This window comes from Mobula hypostoma, chromosome 12 (assembly GCF_963921235.1).
Source record: "Mobula hypostoma chromosome 12, sMobHyp1.1, whole genome shotgun sequence".
In the NCBI taxonomy this organism is placed as follows: domain Eukaryota; kingdom Metazoa; phylum Chordata; class Chondrichthyes; order Myliobatiformes; family Myliobatidae; genus Mobula; species Mobula hypostoma.
Window position 1 is genome coordinate 22,974,970 of NC_086108.1, and position 12,787 is coordinate 22,987,756.

Here is a 12,787-nt window from a genome sequence, read left to right on the forward strand (position 1 = left end):
GTGTGGTCTCACCAAGGCCTTGTACAACTGCAGTAGTACCTCCCTGGTCCTGTACTCGAATCCTCTCGCTATAAATGCCAGCATACCATTTGCCTTTTTCACCGCCTGCTGTACCTGCATGCCCACTTTCAATAACTGGTGTATAATGACACCCAGGTCTCGTTGCACCTCCCCTTTTCCTAATCGGCCACCATTCAGATAATAATCTGTTTTCCTATTTTTGCCACCAAAGTGGATAACTTCACATTTATCCACATTAAATTGCATCTGCCATGAATTTGCCCACTCACCCAACCTATCCAAGTCACTCTGCATCCTCTTAGCATCCTCCTCACAGCTAACACTGCCACCCAGCTTTGTGTCATCCTCAAACTTGGAGATGCTGCATTTAATTCCCTCATCCAAGTCATTAATATATATTGTAAACAACTGGGGTCCCAGCACTGAGCCTTGCGGTACCCCACTAGTCACTGCCTGCCATTCTGAAAAGGTCCCGTTTATTCCCACTCTTTGCTTCCTGTCTGCTAACCAATTCTCTATCCACATCAATACCTTACCCCCAATATCGTGTGCTTTAAGTTTGCACACTAATCTCCTGTGTGGGACCTTGTCAAAAGCCTTTTGAAAATCCAAATATACCACATCCACTGGTTCTCCCCTATCCACTCTACTATTACATCCTCAAAAAATTGTATGAGATTCGTCAGACATGATTCTCCTTTCACAAATCCATGCTGACTTTGTCCGATTATTTCACTGCTTTCCAAATGTGCTGTTATCACATCTTTGATAACTGACTCCAGCAGTTTCCCCACCACCGACGTTAGGCTAACCGGTCTATAATTCCCCGGTTTCTCTCTCCCTCCTTTTTTAAAAAGTGGGGTTACATTAGCCACCCTCCAATCCTCAGGAACTAGTCCAGAATCTAACGAGTTTTGAAAAATTATCACTAATGCATCCACTATTTCTTGGGCTACTTCCTTAAGCACTCTGGGATGCAGACCATCTGGCCCTGGGGATTTATCTGCCTTTAATCCCTTCAATTTACCTAACACCACTTCCCTACTAACATGTATTTCGCTCAGTTCCTCCATCTCACTGGACCCTCTGTCCCCTACTATTTCTGGAAGATTATTTATGTCCTCCTTAGTGAAGACAGAACCAAAGTAATTATTCAATTGGTCTGCCATGTCCTTGCTCCCCTAATCAATTCACCTGTTTCTGTCTGTAGGGGACCTACATTTGTCTTTACCAGTCTTTTCCTTTTTACATATCTATAAAAGCTTTTACAGTCATTTTTTATGTTCCCTGCCAGTTTTCTCTCATAATCTTTTTTCCCCTTCCTAATTAAGCCCTTTGTCCTCCTCTGCTGAACTCTGAATTTCTCCCAGTCCTCAGGTGAGCCACTTTTTCTGGCTAATTTATGCTTCTTCTTTGGAATTGATACTATCCCTAATTTCTCTTGTCAGCCACAGGTGCACTACCTTCCTTGATTTATTCTTTTGCCAAACTGGGATGAACATTTGTTGTAGTTCATCCATGCAATCTTTAAATGCTTGCCATTGCATCTCCACCGTCAATCCTTTAAGTGTCATTTGCCAGTCTATCTTAGCTAATTCACGTCTCATACCTTCAAAGTTACACCTCTTTAAGTTCAGACCCTTGGTTTCTGAATTAACTATGTCACTCTCCATCTTAATGAAGAATTCCACCATATTATGGTCACTCTTACCCAAGGGGCCTCTCACGACAAGATTGCTAATTAACCCTTCCTCATTGCTCAAAACCCAGTCCAGAATAGCCTGCTCTCTAGTTGGTTCCTTGACATGTTGGTTCAAAAAACCATCCCGCATACATTCCAAGAAATCCTCTTCCTCAGCACCTTTACCAATTTGGTTCACCCAATCTACATGTAGATTGAAGTCACCCATTATAACTGCTGAGACTCAGACTATTTGCAATATGGTCAATGGAAATTATGTACTAACTTCTGACCACAGTAAGACCAAAGATTTACAATAGCAAATATCTGTCCATGAATTTTGATCCCTTTGTAAGGCCAACTGAATTCCAACTAAATAAGTGTTGCTTGGCTTTCCTTGGGTCATCTTCTGCGAACTGCATGCAATCCGAATTCAATGTCTGTAGCACTGTTGAAATGGTTATTATCTTGAAACAGATGTGGCTGGTACCGAAAACACCAATATTTATTAACTATAGCTATTTGCTCTTGAATTAGTAATGATGAGACAGCTTCTTGAACCATTAAAGACTGTTTTGTCAGGGTCCTTCCACAACGCCGGGGATGGGGAGATCCAGAAGTTAGATCCAATGGTGAGGAAGGAGCAGTGATATATTTCAAGCTAGGATGATATATGATGTGCAGCTGGTGGTGATGTTCCCATTTGACCCCTGCCACAGCCATTGCCTGTGTTGGGAATAGAAGTAATATATTTGGTGATGGGGAGGGATGCAATAACAGGAGGCTTGAGAAGCTCTGTGGATATGAAAGAGATGGTATGTTGCCTTGCAGGTGCCAGAGTCAGGGATGTCTCCGATTAGGTCCTCGGCATTCTAAAGGTGGGGGTGTGAAAATGCCAGTGTCACAGTCCGGTCCTTTGACTCCTCATTTCAGTTAATTTCCTTTTCCCCATGTTCTACGGGCCTCCTTGATTAGGGCACCTGATTTTCATCCGAACCAGCAGCATAAAAACTCCAGCTTACATCTACTCAGTGCTGGTCCGTCTCCTGAGCAGGGCGGTAATGCACGTTCCGGGCCACCGAGAATAGTGGACTCTAACTTGCTTCGGTGCCTGGGGTTGCTTTGTGAATTCTGTCGTTTTTGTGTCCAGCTGAGTTTAGCCAGCCGTTTGCTGCTACTCCGAGTCAAGAAATGAATTCTGTCATTTTCGTGGGCAGCTAAGAATTGCAGGCCGTTTGCCACTCTTCCGAGTCAAGATACAAATTGACTGTCATTGTTTGGTGTTTACATCTTGTGTCCAGCTGAGTATTGCAGGCCGTTGGCCGCTACTCTGAGCCAAGATACGAATCGACTGTCATTGTTTGGTTTTGCTGTCCTGTGTCCAAGTTTGAGTCCAGGCTCCGTGTCCGAGTCTGAATCCAGGCTCCATGTCCGCGTCCGAGTCCCAGTCCAGGCTCCGTGTCCAAGTCCAGGCTCCGTGTCCGAGTCCGAATCCAGGCTCCGTGTCTGCGTCCGAGTCCAAGTCCAGGTTCTGTGGCCAAGTCCAAGTCCAGTTTCCTCCAATTTGTTGTCCAAAGTTTATGTCCATGTAAGCATTTAACGCTCACTCTCCGGCCTTCCTGGCAACTATTAATAAAATACACTTCTGTAATGCTACCTCCATGTCTGTGTCCTGCAACTTGGGTCTGCTTGCAGTCTCTCATTGTAACAGCCAGAATTCATGACACACATTGGTACCAACAACATAAAGTAAGCAGAAAAAGGGAGGAGTTCCTGAAGAGAGAGATAGAGAGCTAGGCAGTATGCTAACTAGCAGGACCTACGGAGTAGTAATCTTTGGATTGCTACCTGTGCCACATGCCAGTGAGGGTAACAATTTGACACATGAATGTGTGGCTGAGGAATTGGTGTGGGGGCATGGATTCAGATTTCTGGATCATTAGAGAAGGTAGGACATGTACAAAAAGGCCGGTTTACACCTGAGCCCTGGGTGGACCAACAACCTTGCAGGAAGATACGCTTGAACTGTTGGGAAGGGTTTAAACTAATTTGGCTGGGGGATGGAAACTGGACTGATAGGTCTGACGATTGGGCAGTTGGAGTACTAGATACACTGTGTAGTGAGACTGTGAGGAAAGACAGGCATTTGATAAGGCAAAATTGTAGTCAGTGGGATGAATTAAGGTGCAACAGGGGACCAAAATCAAAAAGGGGTAATGAATACAGTACTGAAGGTGTTATATTTGAATGCACACAGTTTCTGGAATAAGGAAGATGATCTTTTAGTGCAGTTAGAGATTGGCAGGTATGACGTTATGGGAATCACTGAGTCATGGTGGAAAGAAGATCATATTTGGGATCTTAACATATAAGGATACACCTTGTACTGAAAGGACAGGCAGGTAGGCAGAGGAGGTAAGATGGCTCTATTAGTGAAAAAAAAAACGATCAAATCCTTGGAAAGAGGTGACATCAGATCAAAAGGTGTAGAAATCTTGTAGTTTACTGCAAGAGTAAAAATACCCTAATGGAAGTATATACAGGCTTCTGAACTGTAGGTAGGATGTGGGCTGCAAATTACAAAAGGAGATAGAAATTGGATGTAAAAAGGGCAATGTTGTGATAATCATGGGGATTTCAATATGCAGGTAGATTGGGAAAATCCGGTTGGTTCTGGATCCCAAGAGATGGAATTTGCAGAATGCCTACGAGTTGGCTTTTTAGAGCAGCTTTTGGTTGAGCCTACGAGGAGAATAGCAAGTCTGGAATGGATGTTATATAATAACGTAGATTTGATTAGGAATCTTAAGGTAAAGGAACCCTTGGGAGGCACTGTTCATAATATAATAGAATTCACTCCACAGTTTGAGAAGGAGAACATACAATTGAATGTATCAATATTACAGTAGAGCAAAGGGAATTGCAGAGGCATGAGAGAAGAGGTGGCCAAAGTAGATTGAAAGGGGCCACGAGCAAGGATGATAGCACAACTGCAATGGCTGCTGTTTCTGGGGGAAATTCAGAAGGTGCAGGAGATATGCATCCTGAAGATGAAGAAGTCCTCTAAAGAGAAGATAAGTAACTATGGCTGACAAGGGAGGTCAAAGACAACATCAAAACAAATGAGAGGGCATATAATATAGCAAAATTTGGTGGGAAGGTAGAGGATTGTGAAGCTTTTAAAACTAACAAAACAACTTAAAAAAAGCATAAAGAGAGAAAAGATGAAATATGAAGTTAAGTTCGCCAAGATTATAAAAGAAGATACACAAAGTTTTTTTTTCAGATACATAAAGATTAAACGAGAGACAAGAGTGGGTGTAGGACTACTGGAAAGTTATTTTGGAGAGATAGTAATGGGGAAGGAAGAAATGGTGGAGGAACTTAATCGGTATTTTGCATCAGTCTTCAGTGAGGAAGATATTAATAGAATGCTTGAAATGTCAGAGTGTCAGGGGGCAGAAGTGAGTGTGATCTCTATTTCTAAGGAAAAGGTGCTTGGGAAGCTGAAAAGCCTGAAGATAGATAAGTCAACTGGACCAGATGGACTACACCCTAGGGTTCTGAAGTAGTTAGCCTAAGAGACTGAGGAGGTATTAGAAATGATCATTCAAGAATCACTAGATTCTGAAATGGTTCTGGAGGACTGGAAAATTGAAAATGTCACTCTACTATTTAAGAAGGGAGGGAGGCAGAAGAAATGAAGTTATAGGCCAGTTAGCCTGACTTCAAAGGCTGGAAAGATATTGGAATCAATTATTAAGGATGAGATTTTGGGATACTTGGAATCACGTGATAAAATAGTCCAAAGTCAGCATGATGACTTTGGGGAAATTTTGCCTAACAAATCCATTGGAATTCATTAAGGAAATAACAGGCAGGATAGACAAAGGAGAGTCAGTGGATGGTGTTTATTTGGATTTTCAGAAGGCCTTTGACAAGGTACTGCACAGAGGTTCTTAACAAGATAAAGCCCAAGGTATTACAGGGAAGATACTAGCATGGATCGAAGATTGGCTGACTGGCAGGCGGCAAAGAGTGGGAATAAAAGAGGCTTTTTGGTTGGCAACTGATGACTAGTGTTGTGCTGCAGGGGTCAATGTTCAGACCACTTTTCACATTGTATGTCAATGATTTGGATGAAGAATTGATGGCATTTTGGTCAAGTTTGCGGACAAAGCAAATTTAGGTGGAGGGGGCAGGTAGTATTGAGAAAGCATGGTGTCAGCAGAGAACTTAGTCAGATTGGGGGCATGGGCAAGTAAGTGGCAGATGGAAAATAATGTAGGGAAGTGTATTGTCATGCACTTTGGCAGAAGAAATACCGGTGTGAACTATTTTCTAAATTGTGGGAAAATTCAAAAATCAGAGGTGCAGAGGGACTTGGGAGTCCTCATGCAGGGTTCCATAAAGTTTACCTTGCAGGTTAACTCAGTGGTAAGGAAGGCAAGTGCAATATTAGCATTCATTTTGAAAGGACTGGAATATACTGTAAAAGAAAAGTTGTAATGCTAAGGCACTATAAGGCATTGGTCAAACCGCACTTGGAGTATTGGGCCCCTTATCTAAGAAAAGATGTATTTGCATTGGAGAGGGTCCAGAGGAGGTTCACGAGAATTATGTCAGGATGAAAAGGTTAATACATGGGGAGCCCTTGATGGCTTTGGTCCTGTAGTCAATGCAGTTTAAAAGAATGAGAGGAGATGTCATTGCAACCTATCGAATATTGAAATGTCTGGATAAAGTGGATGTAGAGAGGATATTTATCCACCAACTATAGTGGGAGAATCTAGAACAAGAGGCCAAAGCCTCAGAATTGAGGGTTGTCATTTAGAACAGAGAAGAGGAAAAATTTCTTTAGCCAGAATGGTGAATCTGTGGAATTCATTGCCACAGACTACTGTGCAGGCCATGTCAGTGGGTATATTTAAGGTGGAGGTTAATAGGTTCTTCATTAATCAGGGAGTTAAAGATTACAAGGAGAAGGCAGGAGAATGGGATTAAGAGGGAAAATAAATCAGCCATGATGGTAAGGTGGAGGAGAGCTGATGGGCTAATTGGCCTGATTCTGCTCTTGTGTTTTATGGTCTTATGGTATAAGCAAATATAGTGCAACTTATAGATGCATCCACTGTAGACACTGTGAATGAGTAAGTGTTTAGGGTGGTTGTCACCAATCAAGAAACTTAATAAGCTAACTGTTTGCTGATAAGCCTCTGTATGGATTGTCTGGATGGAGAGGGAAGTGTGAGCAAAGATGAGATTCTTTGGACATTGCAATATATTGGACATCTCCGACCAACAAAGAAGAAAGGAGATTGGCTAAGAACAGGAGGAAGCAACAGAGAGATACTACACTGCATTCAGTCAAATATCAGCTGTCGTAACAGCTGCAAAACTGGACTAATAACTCAGGAGACTGGTAGCTGAGATGAGTGTGAGATCAGATTCCATCAAGGCAGATTGCAAACCGGAACTGAATGAACTCTGTGTACTAATCTCCTGAACCAATGTGATGAGGTACAGGCGATCTTTGTTAGATGTTATTTCAGGGGTAAATATTGCCTCAAGCACAAGGCTGATTTCCTACCGTCGTCATCAGATGGTCTGTTACAGCCACCCAGAAGGCAGGTGGATCCCAGCTGACACCTCAGCAAAGTCCTGCAGGGCAAGTCTGGATTATGCTAAGGTCTCTGGAGTCTTAGAGTGATGGAGTCAGAGATACACAGCATGGAAACAGGCTCTTCAGCCCAACTAGGCCATACTGACCAAGATATCCCATTTGCCTGTGCTTGACCAATATCCCTATAAATCTTTCCTGTCCTCATATCAGTCCAAATGTATTTTAAATGTTGTTATTGTATTGGTTTCAACCATTTTCTCTGACAGCTACCTACCATTCACCTACAAAATCAGGACAATTTGCAGAGGCCAGTTAACCTACTTACCCATGCATCCGCATGATGTGGGAGGAAACTAGAGCACGTTGGAGAGAACCTATATGATCAAAAAGTTCAAAGTATGTATATATTATACAACCATAGGCTTTGTCTCTTTACAGGCAGCCACAAAACAAAGAAATCCAGAAGTACCCATTTTTCAAAAAGACCATCAAACCCAATGTGCAAAGAAAAAAAACAAATCACGCAAACAATAAATGCAAGGAAATAGCATTCTGAACTGAAGTCTGCAAAGAGAATCCAACTACAGACGCTTAGTTCAGCACAGAGCCAAGTAAACCTCACAGAGCAGTGATCTGAACTGACACACCCCTTGCCTCGGGCCCCAACCCCCTAACCTTCTCATCCTGGCCCGGGTGCTTAAATCATTGTCCAAGCACAAGGAGAATGTAAGATACTCTGCACAGACAGCATCCAACGCCAGGAATGAACCAGGTCTCTGACTCTGTGAAACAGTAGTTTTACTTGCTGTGGCCTAGTATTCTCTCTCTGAAGTAAGGTGTTCCCACTGAGCCAGACATGAGCGTTCACTGGACATTCACAGCTCTTCAGACTATGTTTTAGTTTACCGAACAAACTGTGCCTCGGTGACGTAGAAGCAACAGCCTAAAGTTGCAATGGAAGAATGTTTGTATGGATTCTTCCTGAGAGCAAGCATACAGATTAATGATAAGAACCATGACTATTTACAGTAAAAATTAAAAACACAATTAATGCCTGTTTCCACTAATCAATGGATCAAGCAATACTTGAGTGAAAATGCTTTTCTCAGCCAGATATAATGATATAACACAGATTGGTTTTGTTTTACTGTAACTTGGAACTGGGAAGATGAAAAAGGATTTTCAGTACCTAGTTAGATTAAATTTTAATTCCAAGTGCTTTTATATCCCTCATCTAGGCAGTATTTACACTGAGTAATGTTCAGCTGGTTCAAGGATAAGAAATGCAGGCGAGAAAGATTGATTTTGGGAAGCAAATGTAGCTAGTTGATGGTTTCAACCAAGCAGGTGTTTTGAGAGAGGAGAGAGAGGGAGAGTGTGTAAATCTAGAGGTATAAAGTAAGAAACAGATACCTTGAAAATAGTTTGCATTTTTATTTTGGTGCACTAAAGCAGATGGATGTTATTGTTGCATGGAACATTAATAGTATCTGGTTTCTTGAAAGTCCTGTGAACTTGGCCAAATAGATACTTGTATCAGTGTTAATGTGGCTTCCACCCAGAATCATGCATTGAGATGGGGATCTGATGAGACCATAGTCAGTAGGAAACTGGTTTCAATAACTCTTGGCATATTGGACAGGGGAGGGATGCCACTCCCCATGGCAACCATAAGGGAGGAGTGAACAAGAGACTTTCTAGATTGAGCGTCACCAGCGTGTGCTGGGGAGGGCAGCAGATCGGGAGGGCAGCAGATCAGGAGGGCAGCAGATCGGGAGAGCCACCATAGACAAAGCCTGGTAGGATTCCCTTGGATGACACAGAATGCCCTCATACTATACATCAGGATGAGCTGCCCACCATTGAACTCAGTGAGACTGAGGCATTTCTGTAATTGGGTCATGGATTGTCATGAAACCTCTTAGGGCCATTCAGTATAGAATCAGCTCTTCCCTCCATGTTGACCCTCAAGCACCCAATTACACTAGCCCCTGATATTGATATTCTTTTCTCCCCAATCTCTGATTGATTCCACAATGTCTTCCACAGTAGAGGATTTGAGGCTTATTAACGTGGGTCGGTAGATTACAGGTGAGTGACCTTGATAATTTTGGTAAGCTCCCTTTCACTGGATTGAATTCTACTGCATGATTTTGCAGGTTCTTCATAAGAGACATCTATTTACCAGTGTAATGAAAATATTTTAAAATTTGTTCTTTGTTCTTTTCTGAGACAGCAGTAAGAGGTATCCATAAACAAAGGGGGCACTGTATACATGTTAAAGATTATGAAAAAGTACTTTATTAGAATTATATAAACATTAAAAATCAAAAAAGAGGAAGAATACTTAATAAAGTAGAGAAGGAAGCAAAATAATACTTATCATCCACATAATGAACGAATCTATACAATGCCAGAGGGAAGCACAGCTGTCCAACAATCTTTCACACAGCTTCACACATCAAAGTTGCTGGTGAACGCAGCAGGCCAGGCAGCATCTCTAGGAAGAGGTGCAGTTGACGTTTCAGGCTGAGACCCTTCGTCAGGACTAACTGAAAGAAGAGCTGGTAAGAGATTTGAAAGTGGGAAGGGAGGGGGAGATACAAAATGATAGGAGAAGACAGGAGGGGGAGGGATGGAGCCAAGAGCTGGACAGGTGATTGGCAAAAGGGGATACGAGAGGATCATGGGACAGGAGGCCCAGGGAGAAGGAAAAGGGGGGGGGACCCAGAAGATGGGCAAGGGGTATAGTCAGAGGGACAGAGGGAGAAAAAGGAGAGTGAGAGAAAGAATGTGTGTATATAAATAACGGATGGGGTACGAGGAGGAGGTGGGGCATTAGCAGAAGTTAGAGAAGCCAATGTTCATGCCATCAGGTTGGAGGCTACCCAGACGGAATGTAAGGTGTTGTTCCTCCAACCTGAGTGTGGCTTCATCTTTACAGTAGAGGAGGCCGTGGATAGAGATGTCAGAATGTGAATGGGATGTGGAATTAAAATGTGTGGCCACTGGGAGATCCTGCTTTCTCTGGCGGACAGAGCGTGGGTGTTCAGCAAAACGATCTCCCAGTCTGCGTCGGGTCTCGCGAATATATAGAAGGCCACATCGGGAGCACCGGACGCAGTATACCACCCCAGCCGACTCACAGGTGAAGTGTCACCTCACCTGGATGGACTGTCTGGGGCCCTGAATGGTGGTAAGGGAGGAAGTGTAAGGGCATGTGTAGCACTTGTTCCGCTTACAAGGATAAGTGCCAGGAGGGAGATCGGTGGGGAGGAATGGGGGGGACGAATGGACAAGGGAGTCGCGTAGGGAGCGATTCTTGCGGAAAGCAGAGGTGGGGGAGGGAAAGATGTGCTTATCGGTGGGATCCCATTGGAGGTGGTGGAAGTTACGGAGAATAATATGTTGGACCCGGAGGCTGGGGGGGGGGGGCGTGGTAGGTGAGAACCAGGGGAACCCTATTCCTAGTGGGGTGGCGGGAGTTTGGAGTGAGAGCAGATGTGCGTGAAATGGGGGAGATGCGTTTGAGAGCAGAGTTGATAGTGAAGGAAGGGAAGCCCTTTTCTTTAAAGAAGGAGGATATCTCCCTCGTCCTGGAATGAAAAGCCTCATCCTGAGAGCAGATACGGTGGAGATGGAGGAATTGCGAGAAGGGGATGGCATTTTTACAAGAGACAGGGTGAGAAGAGGATTAGTCCTGATAGCTGTGAGAGTCGGTAGGCTTATAGTAGACATCAGTAGATAAGCTGTCTCTGAGATAGAGACAGAAAGATCTAGAAAGGGGAGGAAGGGGTCGGAAATGGACCAGGTAAACTTGAGGGCAGGGTGAAAGTTGGAGGCAAAGTTAATAAAGTCAAAGAGCTCAGCATGCGTGCAGGAAGCAGTGCCAATGCAGTTGTCGATGTAGCGAAGGAAAAGTGGGGGACAAATACCAGAATAGGTACGGTACATAGATTGTTCCACAAAGCCAACAAAAAGCAGGCATAGCTTGGACCCATGCTGGTGCCCATAGCTACACCTTTAGTTTGGAGGAAGTGGGAGGAGCCAAAGGAGAAGTTATTAAGAGTAAGGACTAATTCCACTAGATGGAGCAGAGTGGTAGTAGAGGGGAACTGATTAGGTCTGGAATCCAAAAAGAAGCGTAGAGCTTTGAGACCTTCCTGATGGGGGATGGAAGTATATAGGGACTGGACATCCATGGTGAAAATAAAGTGGTGGGGCCAGGGAACTTAAAATCATTGAAAAGTTTAAGAGCGTGAGAAGTGTCACGAACATAGGTCGGAAGGGATTGAACAAGGGGTGATAAAACCGTGTCGAGGTATGCAGAAACGGGTTCGGTGGGGCAGGAGCAAGCTGAGACACCAGGTCTGCCAGGACAGGCAGGTCTCTGGATCTTGGATAGGAGGTAGAAACGGGAAGTGCGAGGTGTGGGAACTATAAGGTTGGTAGCCGTGGATGGGAGATCCCATGAGCGGATAAAGTCGGTGATGGTGTGGGAGACAATGGCCTGGTGCTCCTTAGTGGGGTCACGATCGAGGGGTAAATAAGAGGAGGTATCCGCGAGTTGTCTCTGTGCCTCGGCAAGGTAGAGGTCAGTACGCCAGACTACAACAGCACCCCCCCTTATCGGCGGGTCTAAGAGTAAGGTTAGGATTAGTGCGGAGGGAGTGGAGAGCAGAGCGTTCCGAAGGAGTGAGGTTGGAATGGGAACAAGGTGTGGTGAAGTTGAGACGGTTGATGTCCCGTTGGCAGTTAGCAATAAAGAGATCCAGGGTAGGCAGAAGACCAGAGCGGGGTGTCCATGAAGAGGAGGAGGGTTGAAGACAGGAGAAGGGGTCATCGGTGGGGCTGGAAGAGTACTTGCCGAAGAAGTAGGCTCGGAGACAGAGACGGCGGAAGAACAGTTCCGCATCATGGCGAACGTGGAACTCGCTGAGGTGTGGGTGAAGGGGGACAAAGGTGAGGCCCTTACTGAGGACAGAGCAAACTGTCTCAGACAGTTGAAGGTCGGAGGGGATGGTAAAGACCCAGCACGGATGAGAGCTGGGATCAGAGGGGGGACGGGGGAGGCTGGGGGTGTCAGTGGAGATGGGAGGATTGGGGTGAGAGGAAGTTGGAGCCTCTGAGGGCCCAGGAGCTGACAATGGGGTCTGAGGGAGACGGGGTTGCAGAGTAGTGGTGGGGGAAGGGGAGACGGGAGTCACAATAGCAGCACATAAAGACCCAGCCTGGAATTGAAGGCTGGAGTCGCAGTTGGTGGATGCGCAATGGCTTTGGAGGTGTCCATGATCGTTGCTGGAGATCCAGGCCGGGTCTTTATGTGCTGCTGTTGTGACTCCCTCAGAGGCTCCATCTTCCGCTCACCCCAACCCTCACTTCACCTGTGAGTCGGCTAGTGTGATATACTGCGTCCGGTGCTCCCGATGTGGCCTTCTATATATTGGCGAGACCCGACACAG